The sequence below is a fragment of the Octopus bimaculoides genome, chromosome 8 (genome assembly GCF_046866305.1).
Source record: "Octopus bimaculoides isolate indiv1 chromosome 8, ASM4686630v1, whole genome shotgun sequence".
Lineage (NCBI taxonomy): Eukaryota > Metazoa > Mollusca > Cephalopoda > Octopoda > Octopodidae > Octopus > Octopus bimaculoides.
Window position 1 is genome coordinate 40,399,411 of NC_142935.1, and position 18,068 is coordinate 40,417,478.

The following is an 18,068-nucleotide window of genomic DNA, read 5'->3' on the forward strand; positions in this document are numbered from 1 at the left end:
ATAATCTTGTATATAGTGATTTTTTTTTAGGTAAGTACAATGGTATGTATTTCTCTGATGAAGTCAGAATAATACTAAAACATGCCTAAAGTTGTCTCCCATACTTGTCGATTTAAATAATAAGATTAATATTGAATTTTTTCTCCTTGCAATGCATAATTATTTCTGGTTAGCTTTTTAATTCTTCCTATATTGAATAACTTAATTTTGTTATTTTTCATATGAATAGCATCTTTCAAAAATTTCTTCTGTGAGCAGTTCTGTTTTGCCAAGATAACCAGTTATCAATCTTATATAATTCACCTGATGATTCTCTTATCGAAACAGTGAAATCCTTACTTCACTGATACCATTAGTAAAAGAAATTGAAACCTGTTCAGAGTTGACCCCAAAACTTGCTGAAATAACTTAATTAACATCAGTCATTGACTAATCTTGCATCTTTCTTCACTACATCATTATTTCCAATTATCTTCATAATTTTTCTTTCATTAAATACATTAATACTTACTTGTATCTGTTAACCACTCCATTATAAGGTTTAGATTCGGTTACAACTGTTTGCTCATAATAATCTGTTTGACTGTCAGTAAAACATACTAAAAAGCTCTAGCTTTCAGGATTCAGGATGTTGCCACTAATGTAAACCCCCACCCTCATACACACCTGTCATTGCTTTTCATACTGGATGTACAAAGGTTACAGCCAATATCTCAATTCATCCATCATTTCATTTTACTATTGTTCTTTCCTTTCTAATGTTATAAAGATTTCCTTGATTTTGATAGCATGCAACTCCTGGCTCATTATGCTCTGAGTTCTGATCCTGCCAAGGTGAACTTTGCCTTGTGGAGGTGCATGGTTTAATGGTTAAAGTATTGGACTCCTGACTGTATGATTGTGGTTTTGATTCCTGGACTGGGCGACGTGTTATGTTCTTGAGCAAAACAATTCATTTCATGTTGTTCCAGCCCACTCAACCAACAAAAATGAGTAATCCTGTGATGGACTGGTGTCCCATCCAGGTGCAGAATATATACACCATGGAAACTGGGAAATGAGCCCTTGTAGGTCAGCATGACTCAAGAAAGAAACTTTACCTTTTTACTGTTACCAACTTTACCTTTCGTCCTTTTGGAATTGATAAAATAGAGTATCAATAAAATACTGGGGTTGATATAACCAACTTACCCGATCCCCTAAAATCGCTGGCCTTGTGCCTAAATCAGGAATCATTTGACAAATAATATATTGGGTCATCCCGTAAATAATGCGGTTTTTTTATACCTCTTTTATTTTTCAAAATTTAAAATAAACAAAGTTCTTTTTTAATCTAAAATATACTCTCCTTCATTTTCTGCAATGCTCTTCCATCTATCTGGTAGACTTGCAATGCCTCTCTTCTAAAATTCACTTGTCTGTGGCGAAAAATACTCCTCCAGTACTGTTCTGACCTCGTCTACAGAATTCATATTTTTTCCATCCAAATGATTTTGAAGACTGCGGAATAACTGATAATTATATGGGGCAATGTCCATCAAATATGGTATGTGGGGCATCGTTTCTCATTTAGAATGCTCCAACCACCTTTGGAAAGTCATCCTTGCTGTATGTGGCCAAGCATTATTCTGATGGAAGAACAGCTTTCGTCTTTGGGGTTTAAAAGTTCAAAGTGGACTAAACCTTTCATATCCCACCAAACAGATAACAACACCTTACATGAGTGAAGACCTTCTTTAGCCTGGAGTGCTTGTGTTTCTCCTTTCCCTACCCACTGTCTTCAGGGTTTGACATTTTAATAGAGAGCCTACTTCTCATCACCAGTCACTATTTAGTCCAAAAAAGGTTCATTTGTGAGGAACCCTTTGACCCAATATGCTGACTTTTTCAATGGCACACAGGTGTCAATGAATGTTTAAATAACTAAATCCAAGCTTCTCTGCGTGTTCCTCAACAGTTATGATGGGATTTCAGGACATCCTTGTTGAGCTCTACAAATCTTCCAGGACAAGGTTCATCTTCTAGGCTGTAGATTCCAGCTCAGAATTTCTAGAACCACCGTTGACACTGGTTTATGCTTATCATCTAATTCTCATATGCTGCATTAATACTCCTCGCACTTTCCATTGCATTTTTGCCGTTATTAAACTCATCAAGCAAAATATGCTGTATATGCTCCTTTGTCACTTCCATTATAGCTTTGGAAAAATAACTATTCAAAGTGAACTGCATTCTTCAAAACTTGCTCTAAGAATAAGGACAAGGTAAAATTACTACCTGCTTTTATAGCAAATTGATGCAGGTAGTTTATCCCATCCCCTTCCAACTTTTAGTTCATGCAATTGAATAGAACTGCATCATTTGTGGGATTATCCATTATTTATACATTTGCATAACGAGTCTCTCAATTAAATCCTTCCGCCCTTAAAATTATAGAGGTCCTCACTCGGTGTTGTCTGTAAGAAAGGCAGGGGGAGAAAATGGAGGGTTAGTGCTGGAATAACCCTGATCTTATTTGAACTGACTTGGGGCAAAATAACAATATCTTCATCAACAGTTATTCCCATTCAACAATTATAATATCAGATGAAATTTTTTTCCCCCTGAGCATGTACTGAATTCAGTGAAGATGAAATAATTTTCAAAGTTCTATATACAGAGTGGAGACTACTCCAATATCTCAGTAGACTTATGACTAATTCCATAACTAGAAATGGTAGATAAGTGGTTTTTCTTTTCTTTTGTTCTTGGAGTGGAGTTAAAAGCAAAAAGAGGTACATTAGTAGGTGAGAAGGAATAAGTAAAAAATGAATATTCATAGAAACTCTGGTTAAACAGCATCAATTATTGATTTAAAGCTGACATGGGCAATCTGTGGCTCTTTATGCATTTTTGTGTGGCATGTGTAAATTTTTGCTAAAATTTGTTCATCTTTTAATCCCGCTCTGGTAATCTAAACAGTTTCTTTTCTTTTACTCTTATTCACTTACAATTTTCCTCAGTACTTTTTTTTTATCTATTTCTTTTAAATATTTGCATCGTGTAATATGTGTTGCGCACTCTGTAGTACACATGATGTTTGTTAAACACATGTACTATAGTGGTGTGACCTGATTTAAGATATGCAATGCAGTATAAGGCCTGTTGCCAGAAAAAAAGAAAAAAAAAAAGAAAACCGTTACCCATGCTTGATATAAAAGTATTTCCACATTCATATTGGAATTTCTAGTTCAGTATAGAGGAGAACAAACAGAAAATTCAACATTTGATGGTATCCAGATTTAAGCATGGGAATACAATGGATGGAAAGCAAGGTGGTGGTGGTGGTGGTGGTGGTGTTCGTAGTGGTGGTGGTAATAGTAGAGTATGACATATTTCAAGACCAACTGTGATTGCTTTTGGAAAGTATATTTCTTATCTTGAATAAATATGCTGTGTATCCTGGCTAAATTTCAAATATTGAAATGATTTACTTCACATGTCCATTTGTACTCTGGTATAGCAGTCATTAATCATTTATTTGGCTGTTAATAGAAGTATCAGTTTGTACTCTCCTGTGACCTGTTCACTTATGTCTGTCTACATTAAATTTACAAAGAAATGAAGGGGCTGGGGAGGGGGTATGGTGCATAGGTAAGTTGGTGGTGGTGGTGGAAATACATGATGTCCGTACAGTAGTGTGTATATTTCATTAGAAGCTCAAGTTTCTTCAATGTGTTTTATCCAGATAATGCTGTAAATATCACATTTTGTGCACAACAATTGAATATGTTATGAATGTGTAACTGAGTGTAATGACAGATTCAAATAAATAACCTCAAAGTGAATAGTGGTCAAAATGAGTGTATATGCATTAACGATTGCCAAATGACTTTTACCAAATAAATTAACATTTTCTGTGCAGTGATGCAGTGCAATTGTTAGTGACCAGGTTGTGGGTGTCCCAACAAAGTTTTTCAACAGTTTACAGCAGCATTTCACAATATTTTTATTCTTGGGGGAACTCTTGGAATATTCCATGTCTCGGGGGGAACCCCTACATAATAGTTTTACATCTTTTTTAATATTTTTCTTTCTGTTTCATTCAGTTGAATTGCATAATAGATTTAAACAAATCATAAAAATGTCTTTGAAAGGTTCGTCCATTAGACACTACAAAGAAGGATTTTAAGAAATTTCATTGTAACCAACACACTTTGATTAAATTCTCATTCTATTCTCTATTATGAGGTTATTTTCTCTTGTAGTGTCCTCTTGATGCCGTCTTGTAGAATATACTATTATCTGTATAATAAAATTTCCACAAACATGGCTCAGATACATTTGCATATAATTAGCCTATTCATTACTACTTCATGTATAATCCCCAGCAAACTTACTTGGAGAATTTTTTGTTTGAATGAATTAACTTCATTACTTATTTTTTTTAAAGCCTGGTGCTTATTCTATCAGTCTCTTTTGCCAAACCACTAAGTTATGTGTATGTAAACACATCACTGGTTGTCAAGCTGTGGTAGGGGACAAACATAAACACACACACTCAGCTATATATATAATGGGCTTCTCTCAGTTTCCTTTGACCAAATCCACTCAAGGCTTTGTTCAGTCCAAGGCTATAGTAGAAGACACTTGCCCAAGGTGTCACGCAGTAGACTGAACCTGGAACCATGTGGTTGGGAAGCAAGCTTCTTACCACACAACCACACCAGTGCCTATAACTTATTTTTTTCTCCTTTTAATAAGCTTGCTTCCCAACCACATGATTTTGGGTTTAGTCTCACTGCATGACACTTTGGGTAAGTGTCTTCTTTTATGGCCCCAGGCTGACCAGTATCTTGTGAGTGATTTGGTGGGTTGATCAAAGCCTTATTAGTTGAATTAGTAAATGGAAATCAAAGAGAAAAAGCCCATCCTATGTGTGTGTTTGTATCATCACCTGATTGTTGTGAGTCATCATCATACAAGCTTTGTCATGCTTCCAGTCTTTCATGAAAACATGTCTGGCCAAGGGGAAAATCTGACTGAACAAATCCTGTCTGACCTGTGCAAGCATAAAAAAGTGGATGCTAAATTAAAAAAGCATTGTTAATGATCTCTCCACATTCTTAATCACAATTAAGATATAACAAGCAGAAGCAAATTAAAAAATATAATTATTCAAGCAGCAATGAATTGTGAACTGACGGAGCTGTGCAACCACAAACTTAATTGGTTCCTTTGAACTAGGAGTTAAAAATATTCAATCCCTTCTCCTGATCCATAAGAAGCGCTTGTAATTCTGTTGTTATATTTAAATTGTTTTATTGAAGTACTGTGCTCTTTGTAGCTGTGACCTATTTACTATAATCATTGATAGTATGCGCCCATACTTCTTTCGTTTTCATCTTCATAAAATGTCAAAACTGTTCAACTCTTTAAAATTTCAGCTGTTAGTGATTCATCTGATAGGACTTAGATAACATTGAGTTCCTGGTTTGCATAGTTCTCTTGCTACATGTTTAATCATTCCAATCCCTTATGAGAGATTTCTTAGAACATTGTTGACTATATAGATTAGAACCCTTTCGGACATGAAAAGTTACTCTCCGAGGCACAAGTCTGGACAAGGTTGTTTATGGAAAACCAGCAGTCGCCCATGCATACCAGCCTCCCCTCTCCACACCATTGATGTTATCCAAGGGAAAGGCAAAATCCAATACAGCTTGGCACCAATGATGTTGCAACTCATTTCTACAGCTGAGAGAACTGGAGCAACATGAAATAAAGTGTCTTGCTCAAGAACACAATACCCAACCCGGTCAGGGAATGAAACTCACTAACTCACAATTGTGAGCCCAACACAGTAACCATGAGCCATGCACCTTCTCAAAGTTCTCTGACAAGTGTTAGTATTAGTACATCCTGACAAGAGACTTAAGGAAACCTTTCTTTTCTTTGTTTCAGCTAAGTAATCAAGCTTGTACAAGTATTTAATACAAAATGTTGTTAGTATGTACAGCGTAAAAATGAAGGAATTCCATTGCAAGCTCCGGTGGTGTTGGTTGCTTATTTAGTTCCAAATCAGCTCCAATCTGCCAGACTTATAGGACGAAAAGTGTTCCAGCTGTGAACATTTCAACTTTTACTTATTGACAATTTGTCCAGGACTCCATTATCGAAACTGTTCCAACTTTTTTTAAGACAGTGTGGTGTTCTGCTGATATCTCTTGCAGTTTAAGTGACCTTACTGAAGTGATTCACTCATTGACCATTGAGGACCATTGTTCTCATATTAGGTATCAAATGATCTATGATGTCCCTTAAGACAAAATGATAGCCTATGAAGTACATGTGTATGTAGGGGGTAGGGTGGGTTGGAAAACATCTTTTATTGACTTAAAGAGATAAAACTAGAGCTAAACGCCAGCCCATAAGAACCAGTTCAAGGCTCAGAAAACATAATTTTTTTTTTAATCAACAGCTGTTAGAACCAACTAGCACTGACTTGTTTTGGTTCACAGAACCCAGAATTTTTTTTTTTTTTTACAGTTTAGAGAGAGTGGGCGGCAATATTCACAAATTCCCTTTGTTTCTAGAACCTTCAAAGCTGGTGAAAGGATGAAGACATCTGTTTTTAATCAGGGACCTGAGGTGAATGCTTATTACAGCATGAACCCCACTCAAAGGCATCAGACATTTTTTTTTTTCAATGTTAACCTTAAATCAATTTATAGCTAATTTTGTTTTTACTTTAGTGTGATGCTGACATGGCTGTGTGCTAAGAAGCTTGCTTCCCAACCGCATGGCTATGGGTTCAGACCCACTACATGGCACCTTGGGCAAGTGTCATATGTTATAGACTCAGGCCAACCAAAGCATTGTGAGTGGATTTGGTACACAGAAACTTAAAAGAAGCCCATCATATACACCTACACCTTGGCTTATGACCGATGCAACTTACGACCATCTGCACTTACAACCACAAAAAATAAGGAAATAAAAAAATAAATTCAAAAATTGATTTTCGGACATTGGGCAGCTGTGCGTATGATAACTATGGCAGCATCTGGCAATGCAGGCTTCCCTCAGAGTCCAGCATCCACTGCCTGCCACTGTCTCTCTCTCAGTTGCTTTCAAACATCAGTTACGTTCGAATGAAAATAGTGTTGATAATTACAGATCCAACATATGACCAGATTGACTTATGACCTCTCAGTCGGAGCAGAACACGGTCATAAATCAATGAGAAGGTGTATATATACATATATATATATATATGTATGTATGTGTGTCTGTCTGTCTGTCTTTGTGTTTGTTACATCACCTTAACTTAGTAGTTCAGCAAAAGAAGCTGATAGAATGAGTACCAGGCTTAAAAAAAAATAAGTACAGGGGTTAATTCATTTGCCTAAAAATTCTTCAAGGGAATGTCTCAGCATGGCCACAGTCTAATGACTGAAAAAGTAAAAGATCATGTTAAAGACAATTTTATTTTTAATGAACCATTTGTTGAAGACATAACAACTAAAAGACTCTGCGTATGTTTTATGTGCTTCATCTATTGATGCTGTTAAGCTGACAGTTTGTCAGATTCCATTTCTGTATGTGCATTATTTCTTCATGTATTGTTCTAGGATGGGTTTCATTGATATTTATTCAAATTCTGATAAAAGATTCATTGAGAAATTGTGAAATGTTCCACGACAGACAAATATTGGAGCTTAATGATGTCATCTATTGCCATAAAATTGCCTTCTTGTGATGAAAATAATTTTTCGTTTTTTTTACATTTTCTGTATGCGTGAAAATATGAATAGTTTATTTCATAATTTCTTTGTAAAATTATTCTAATTTTAATTTTCTTTATTTCCAGGTAAAAAAGGGAATATATAACATACACAGCCATTATATATACAAATATCTCTGGTGATTAGGTAAGATAACAGCATCGATCAGTAATGTATATACATACATATATGTATATGTATTATTGTTTATGGTTATTTATTGGTTCTTTATTTTGTTTTTATTTCGTTTATACTTATGTGTATGCATGTGTATATATGTATGTTTATATACACACACATACACCTAAATTATTTGTGTTTATATTATTTTTTTGTTATTTAAATCAATTTTTATTAACATATAAAGTAAATAAATATAAAATCATTATTAATTGGATTGACAGAATAGTTAGAGTGTTGAACAAAATGCTTTGGTGGTATTTAGTTACAGCTCTTAACATTCTGAGTTCAAATGCTACCAAGGTCAACTTTGCCTTTCATCCTTCTATGATTGATAAAATAAAGTACCAGTCAAGTACTGGGGTCGATTTCTTTCGACTAGTCTATCTCTCTTTATGAAAATTTATATTAAAAATCATTGTTGTTATTAAATTTTGTTTGTAATTGCTTTCTATAATTCTTTGATAGATATTTCATCTGTATAAAATTCAATATTTCATTAACCTAACACGGTTTAATTGCTGTAATGATGTATCAATGATGATTTGTTTTTCTTTTTTTTTTTTTCGTTTTTATGTGTTTGTTTAATTTATATTTGACTTTTATTTCATTATTTTTAATAATTTACAAAAAAATAAAAATTATAAATTTTTTTTATGTACTTCCATGTGTATTCAGGAACACCGTACTCTATGTAAATTAGTTGGAAAGTAATTACACTGTGAGACATATGATATGAGATTTTATTCTGGGTAGATAGGTAGAGAATTTTTATTGCTTTAATTTAGTGAATACTGTTACACCATAAGTATGACGATATTGATAACTGTACTACATGTTCCCAAAAGTTGGTTCCAGCCATACTGAAGATTTCTATTTGGGCTTTCAATGAAAGATATTGAAAGTGTATATGTTTAAGTATGCCTATGTACATAGGCTTACACTCATACATATGTGCAGTGCATGCACATACATTCACAATATCTTTCAATTGAGCACAAGGCCAACTTAATGAGTATGAATCTATAATCAATGAAATTAAAAGCATTATGCTGGCATAATCAGAAAGATTGTGGCATTTCCATCTCTGATGTCTTTTGTTTTTGCCATATGTATATGGTGTGTGTGTGTGTGTGTGTTTATTCATTCATATATATGTGTGTATCTAAAATGTCATTATTTTTACTTTGTAATTTAGATTTCTAACATGTTCAGGAATGTTGTCTTATTCGAGCTTTTCATATCATTTGATTTGATCTTGATTGTTCTTCTATAGATCTCTCAACCACTCTGTTGTATGGAAAACACAATGAAATATAGATCAAATATGTAGGATTTACATCTGACAGCTAAATTCTAAACTTTTGAGATACTGCATAAAAGTGAACATGTATTGATGTAAAATACGCAGGAAATGAAGTGGATAAAATAATAAACTCCAGGTGGAATGAAACTCACATTTCCTGCTTTATACCAGAATATGTACATACCTGTTATATGCTGGCATGGCTGTGTGGTCAAGAAGTTTGCTTTACAGCCATGTGGCTCTAGGTTCCCTTCCACTATGTGCCACCATGGGGCAAGTGTTTTCTATCGTAGTTTCAGGTTGACCAATGTCTTGTAAATAAAATTTTGTTGGTGAAAACTGCAGAAGACTAACATACAGGTGTGTGTGTGTATGTGTTTGAGCATGTGTGTGTTGGTGAGAGATTGCTGATAAATTGGTGCACCAATTCTTCTGAATTTCACCCCTTTATACTCAGGTAGACTCAGCCATTCAATAAATAGAAATTGGTAAAATAAGTATCAGCCTAGGTACTGATACTAGTATAAGCAACAAAACCTCTTTGAAGTCACTGCTACAGAATGGCTGCAGTCTAAAGATTTAAACCAATACAAGTATTCTATTTCAAGCTTTGTGCCAGTTCTTCATCTTGTAGAAAGTCAGTGAATCTATGCCACATCATAACTGAGACACTAGTTTTGTTGTTATTGCAACAATTATCTGCAACTCTGTTTTGGACAAACCAATTAAGGAACCTCCACTTGATTTGCTACAAATAGCAGCCAAATTCCTTCTACTTTATTAAGAGGAAGAACTTTGATCTTTGACATACAAAAAGATAGTCATGGACAAATGCACAACTGGAGCTGTGCTGGGATTAAACAAAAAACCTCTGTGTTTTTTTTATAGCCAGCAGTGTACAGTAAATAGACAGTATGTTTGTTATCTCAAAGCAGGAAAATTTTTCTCTTACGTTATATAATATCATTGAATACATCTTAATCATTATTTTAAGATAATAATAAACATATATAGTTGCTGCATGGAAAACACATACTGGCTATTCAAAACCATACAAAAAGCTGTTAGCATCACTGAAACATTTATTATTAGGTGTCACCTTTTATTAAGTTATGAATCTTCAAATAATATGTTGGAAAAAATTTATATACTCAACATGTGAATTGTTAAACTGTAGACCAATATTAAACTCTGTGTGTGTGTGTGTGTGTGTGTATTTGTGTGTGTGAAGCTGGGAGTGAGGACATAAAATTATTTGATGGTAAGCAAGCATATTGCAGGACCACTTAAAAAGAATCTCAGCCTCAACGGCATAACATGTCAGTTACCTATGTTATTTTGTATGTTCCACTTTGTTTCTGCAATCTGTTTGGGTATGCTCTTTCATTGACATCATTATCATCATCATCATTACCATCATCATTTAACGTTTGTCTTCCATGCTGGCATGGGTTGGATGGTTTTATATGAGTTGGCAAGCTGAAGAGCGACAGACAAGCTCTATTGTCTCCATTGGCATGGTTTCTGTGGTCGGATCATCATCATCATCATCATCGTTTAACGTCCGCTTTCCATGCTAGCATGGGTTGGACGATTTGACTGAGGACTGGTGAAACCGGATGGCAACACCAGGCTCCAGTCTGATTTGGCAGAGTTTCTACAGCTGGATGCCCTTCCTAACGCCAACCACTCAGAGAGTGTAGTGGGTGCTTTTACGTGTCACCCGCACGAAAACGGCCACGCTCGAAATGGTGTCTTTTATGTGCCACCCGCACAAGCCAGTCCAGGGGCACTGGCAACGATCTCGCTCGAAAATCCTACAGGAGCCAGTCAGGCGGTACTGGCAACGGCCACGCTCAAAATGGTGCATCTCATGTGCCACCCGCACAAGAACCAGTCCAGGGGCACTGGCAACGATCTTACTTGGCTTGCCGGGTCTTCTCACGCACAGCCCATTTCCACATGCCCTTCTTAATGCCAGCCACTTTACAGATGGTGCAAGGTGTTTTTTATGTGGCACCAACACTAACGGGATTGTCAAATAACTTGCAAGACAAAGACCTCTCAGCTGGGAGAGGGAGTGGATCCAAGAGAAGTGGCTTTGTGCCAGGTGAGAGGTTAGTGTGTAATAGAAGGATAGAGATTTGGTATTATTAAACAACTTTGGTTAGAGGAACTCCACACACAGACACAGGCATGACTGTGGTCATTTTGCAACTGTGTGGCTTTAGAGCAAATCCCATGTTTCTCAATCATTAGCTAATTGACTAGCTAATGGGTGGTTTATGGATTGCATCTAAGACTCAAAACATGGACTCAATACATGGAAGAGTGGAATAAATAAACATCCTCAATATAAGTAACTGAAAAATAAAGACACTCTCACACATGTATCAGTTCACAATACAAATACTAGTATGTCAGGATTTTTGACATGTTGGGTAAATATCTTCCTTGTAGTAAACACATAAGTTGGCTCACTCGGACACCATTCTTTAGGAGTATTGTAATGGATATAAATGAATGAGTTTGGATAATTTTTATGTTTGTTACGGAGAGAAGTGGGATTGAATGTTTTGAGACTGTTGTTTCATCTGAGAGAGAACAAATTTTTTCCCCAGCAAATAAACTTACAGAAACTCCTGAATTTCACTGTATATTTTTGGTCTAGGATTTTGTTTTCTTTCTATCTCTACCATTCAATCATTTGGATTGTATCTAAGGCTTAAACAAAGATTCAGTACTTGGAAGAGTGGAATAAATAAAATTTATAATGACTAATATATTTTTAGAAAAATGCACCAATGCATAATTGGTACATGTAAAGCACCCATCCTGGTTCCACGTACAAAAGCACTCAGTACACTCTGTAAAGTGGCTGGTATTAGGAAGGCATCCAACTATAGAAATCAAGCCAAAACAGACAATTGGAGCCTAGTGCAGTTCTGCTGGCCAGCTCCTGTCAAACTGTCCAGCCCATGCCAGCACGGAAAACAGATGTTAAATGATGATGATGATAATTTCATTATAATCCTCATCCTCCTCATCATCATCATTGTTTTAATGTCTAATTTTCCATGCTTGCATGGGTTGGATGGAATTTGTTGGGGTAGATATCTTTACAGTTGGGTCCCCTTCCTGTCATTAACCCTCACTTGTAAGGTAATGTTTCTCTATGCAAGGTAATATCTCTCTATGGCTAGCTATGTTTCCCATAGAAAATTGGAAATGAAGGACACTGCTTGCATGACAGTGACACTCATTTACAACTGCCACACAATATCAAGGCTAAGCGAAAGACACACACACACACACACACACATGCACACATGCATGGCTTCCATACAGTTTCTGTCTACCAATGCACTCACAAGGCTTCGGTAGTCCTTGAGCCATAGTAGAAGACACTTGCCCAAGGTGCCATGCAGTGAAACTGAACCTGGAACCATGTGGTTGGAACGCAAGCTCTTACTATACAGCTATGCTTGCACTAAGTTATACCTGTAGCTATACACTCACACACACACACACATACATACACACACACACACACATAAAGAATGCTTTCATTTGCTTATCTACTGCTAGGAACAGTATGTTTTCCATACTCAGCTTCAGATACACCCACCTACACACATGTGTGCATGGGTGTGCACACACATGCACACACACTCTCTCTCTTCTTCAATATCTTCAGAAAGTTTAGGGTATGACAAACTACATCTGGCTGCAGAGCTTCAGCACAAGCGAATGAGCTTATCTCTGTTTCAGAGTTGTTTATTGAATGTCTGCGAAGTCTTATCATTATGATATAAAATGGTGTGTGGGTAGATAATTGAATTCTTCATGGAGGATTTTTTTCTTTTTTTTTTTTTGCCTAAATCAGTTTTCAATATATTCAGATAGTTGGGCAAAGTTAAGTCAAGCAGAATCTTCTAAGGCTGCGTTGATTCTCATCGAATTTGAACTCAACTCCATCAGCTAGCAAACTGGGTTTTTTTTTTTGTTTTTTGAATTTTTACTAAGATGGACTGCACTGACTGTCCTTACAAACACCACCACCACCACCACCACCACTGCTGCTACTGCTACTACTTTTAAAGCCAGTAACATTGTGCCTGTTTGTAACTTCTGTGTGGTCACTTGACTTGCTAGAAATAGCTGCCATAAATCAATTTTATCAAACTTTTTTGTCTTCATATGGAGTTATCTCCTGTACTTTCTGGGACTGATTCAAAACATTATTAATCAGTAAACTAATGTTGTCTTACCCCACCACATAATTATTTCTAATTAGATTATTCATGCTCATTAACATTAGTTATGGAATTGCTGATTTTACTACTGTTTCTCTTGCTAGAATGATTGAATTTAGTTTCTGATAGAGCACTCATTTTAAAAGCTGGTTGCTCTTCTTACTTTTAGCCTATCAATCATTAATCTGCTATTGTTTAATCCCAAGTTAGCTCTGTTTGAGTAAAGGTATTCTTGTCATCACCATTTCACTCAATTTATTTCAGAGGAAAAAAATCAAAGAGAACATTATTCAGCATGTCCTTTCTTGTTTTTAAAGGCGGATGAGTGATATTTGAAGGATTTGACTACTATTTCTAGCAGGTTGCACAGTCATATAGAACTCTTTCATTGCATTAAGTAAGTGTATATAACCTATTTTGTTAGTCAAGCAGACAAGAACAAGGCTGAATTATACTGTTTTTATCAAGGAAGTGCCCTGCCCAGAATCGCTGGTTTCATTGTACACAAATGTTTTATTTTGCAAAGTTGATAAATTACATACTCAGACTTCACTTGGCTTGGCAACACAATGGCTACAGTAAGATTTGAACTTATGTCATGGTTATGTGGTTAAGAAGTTTGCTTCCAACCTCATCATTCCGGGTTCACTCCCACTGCTTGGACTGCTTTGCACCTTGGCCAAGTGCTTTCTATTAAAGTCCCATGCCAACCAAAGCCTTTAGAGTGGTTTTTGGTAGATGGAAACTGGGAGAAGGCCATTGTGTGTGTGTGTGTGTGTGTGTGTGTGTGCGCGCGCACATATGTATTTGTTTATACGTATTTATATGTGTGTGTGTGTGTGTGTGTGTGTGATCAACAACAACAAAAAAAAAATTACTCCATCCAATGAGAAATAAAATTCATTTTATATACAAGGAATTTAAATGTGAGCTACTATAAGTTTCATGCTCTGATAGTACAATTGTCTGACAATGTAGTGTTCTATATACTATCGTGCAAATTTTCAGGCTCAGATCCTGTGTATATTAAATGACGTATGTATGTATGTTTATGTTTCCTTGTCTTAACATCGTGTGATTATTATTAACGAATGTCATTGGTTTCCTTTCTTCCTTGGAAACATGTCAGGTTGGAGACAAGTATGGGTTAGCAACAGGAAGAGCATCTGGCTGTAGAAAATCTGCCCCAGTAAAACGCCATCTGACCCAGGCAGGCATAGAAAAGTGAATGTAAAGTGACAATGATAATGATGACTGTTCTGAGTAGTGCAGTATCATAATCTGTTCTTGTTCTTATTTATTCTGTAGTCAGTTCTGATTATGCAGCAGATCTATAATCAAAGACAGTCCACCTGTGAAATATCTTTTCTTTTTCTGTTTATTACAACATAGTGCATCTAGGATTATATTATTGATTGTACCTTTTTTCTTTAGTATTTGTGTGATTTTGAGGGAGATTTGGCTGCTATATCTAGAAGTTGAGTAGTACCATAGAGATTCCCTTCTTGGTTCAATGTATAAATATTCAAATTTAGAAGAATCAAACATCCATTCCATTGTAATATTAAAAAGTGAATGTCAAATAATCAAAAACTAAAATTTGATACTATAATAAAAATTTAGATATGATTGAAATCACTTTATTAGCTTTCAGAACATATTGTTAATGAGATTATCTGTCTATTAACTTACTATTTAATTAATTGATAATAAAACTGAAGTTAACTGCAACCAGTACATGCAATTTTTTTGGCTATGTGACCCTCCCATCATACAAAAAAAAAAATTGTTTTGAATGAATTTTGAACTTATTCAAGAATTTGAAAGAATATAGTAAAATAACTTGTTCATTCCTCTTAAGGAATTCAGTTACATAGCTCAGCACTTTTAACTCATTCACTTCAGATTATTCTGTCAAATGTAATGCTTATTTATTCACATTGTTTTGAATTAATTATCCATTATCTCATAGCTTCGAGATTTTTATGATGTGACTGATTATTTTTTAGAATGACATTGTAGGGTAGGTGTGAAAGGCTGGTAGAATATTTGTGCCAAATTTGGCCAGTTTAAATGCTAAAGTGTTAAATGCTTCTGTTCTGTTTACTGCACTTGTGCCTTTATCCCCAGTTGTACATTAATAACTAATTCTGTAACCTAATTTCACGTCCCTGACTATTTTGAATACACTTCCACTGACCTCATCTATTGTATCCAGTGTGGGCTTTTATTTTAATACCAGAGAATATATTTACTCTCTTACTGAGATAGGGAAAGTGACTGGAGTTTCTTGACAGTATTTGTCTCTTTGAAAAACTTATTTTTATTCTGAAAGCAGAGATTTATCTGAGTAAGATCAGAATCAATCTTATCCTTCTCCTGGAGCATAAAATTGAGAGTTTGTAGATAATTCATTTTATTAGTAAGAAACGGCATATCTTACATCCATTCATCATATTCCAATTGAAGATAGAATCAGTTCTTAATAGAAAAGTAATAACAGGCTCCAGCAGATCCACAAGTTGACAACCATCTCACACTGCAAATAGATAGAGACATCAGTGGGTTTATCTTTTAGCTCCAGTTCTTCAATGAAATTTCAGAAATGTTCGTAGGTTTTTCTCATTTAAGCATATGATATTGATAATTTCAAGGTGGATTTCATAACATCTTCATACTGGAAGCATCTGTCTGCCATGTGTTCATGCTGAATAATGCAACGAACAGGGAGATCTATCGAAAGAGGGGACTGCTTTTTATAAGTGCAATCAATCCTGCATTTTTCCTGCTGTTGCAGGTGTTGCAACACTGAGTTTGCTTAGTAGAGCATCAGCATTTGCTAAGGCTCTGTTAAGCACATTTTTAATATGAATATTATGAGTTGTTCTTTTAATGTATTCTAAATCCAGTATCTCTTTTGTGGGAAACATAGTAAACAGCTACTACCAGGTGGCTTATTTTTTATGCTAATGAAATACACCGCCTTTATTTGAATTAATTTTGAAAACACTTGCCTCACACAATACAGAAACATTTCTCATGACTCCAGCAAACAAAATGTTTGCCATGGAAGATGGCGAGGGAGATGCACTGGAACAGCCACTCTGACTCATGGGGCTGACGCTTGCAGACAGCCATCTCTGCCCTGATAGTGGTGAGCAGGGATATAATCGGGGGGGGGGGGGGGCAAGAATGCTGGTTCTCTACTGCCACAGGCTCAGCCATAAGCTTGTCGGAGAGTGACTGATACATTGATAGTTTGCTTTTCTCAGCCTGACAAGCAGCAGAGTCTGGACAGGTGTTGACTGTAGATTTGTCAAGAGTTAACCCGAATGCAATCGTCATCATCACCAAACCTCCATGATCCATGCATGCATGGGTTGAATGGTTTGACAGGATCCAATGAGTCCCAGGATTGCAGTGTGATTCAGTGTTTGCTTTGGCATAGTTCTTAGGCTAGATGCCCTTCCTAATACGAACCACTTAACCACTTTACAGCATGGACTGGGTGCTTTTTCATGCCCCCTGCACTATTGAAGCCACAATGTAGTTTGCAGGACGAACAAGCCGTGGGAGAGATTGGGGGTGGGGACAGCTTTGTAGTAATCAAGGGGATTACTGTGAGAAGTGTGGAGCTGGGCAGGTTCTTGTAGAGGGGTCTGTATGGCTACTCATATCTGGTAGGAGAAGAAGGAGAGAGAAAGAAAAAAGATCAGTAGGAGCTGCAAACGATAGATAATAGATAATGGCAATGAGATGTCCAAGTGACCACATGTGGCACAAGTTGAGTAAAAGTGGGTGGGCAGTTTACAAGGTTGTATGGAAAGGAGAATGAGGGTATGGGGAGGCAGACTGCTAAATAGGGTAAGGATGAAGGGTGGATGAACAAAGAACCATGAGCTGAGGATGCATGCGATACTATCACTCATCAGGAATTATGCATCTCTACATGTGGTTTGAAACTGGTGTTTAGGCTATTAGTCTTTGAATTTAAGGGTTTTCCAGATGTAACATTGTAATATAATTTAAAAGGTCCTTATTGAAAGTTAAAGTGGAAGGGTTAAATTTAAATATGAACAATTTAAAATGGATAGTTTATTTTTCATTTTTATGTTTTATTATCAGGAAATCATGAACAGTCTCAGGTAGACTAATAATAAAAAGGATAAATCCAATAATATCATATATTTACCACATTCACCTTCAACTGGCATGTGTTCTAGTTGGCATAGCTACAGATATAATCTTACCAGATAATATCTGATGCCAACTGTATTAGGAAGTTGTAGCAACATCTGGAATATTAGTAAATTCAGAGCTGATATTTTTCTGATTGAATAGTCTTCCTAGACTCAACTGAGATTGAAGGTTGAAACAGGAAGGAAAGAGTGATGTACAAAGCTAGTAAAAAAAGAGAAAAAAAACAAAAAAAAAAAAACAAACATTTACCTATATCCTCTCTAGGGGCTGTGGTGTAGTGGCAAGCTTCCAGTTAGCCAAATCTGGTGTGTATTTTTAATGTTATCTTGTAGCAGTTTCACTGCAATCGGCTTGTTAAGT

At 35.9% G+C, this 18,068-nt stretch overlaps 1 protein-coding gene across 8 annotated transcripts in view; it reads left to right on the forward strand.

The window, feature by feature from the left end:
• LOC106884438 (guanine nucleotide-binding protein subunit gamma-1) overlaps positions 1-18,068 on the forward strand; it is a 303,773-nt gene that overhangs the window by 158,309 nt on the left and 127,396 nt on the right. For all 8 annotated transcript variants that reach the window (XM_014935824.3, XM_052970048.2, XM_089356367.1 and 5 more), the window contains exon 2: positions 7,853-7,913. The gene's annotated coding sequence lies outside the window, so the exon portion shown is untranslated. The remainder of the gene's footprint in view (positions 1-7,852; positions 7,914-18,068) is intronic.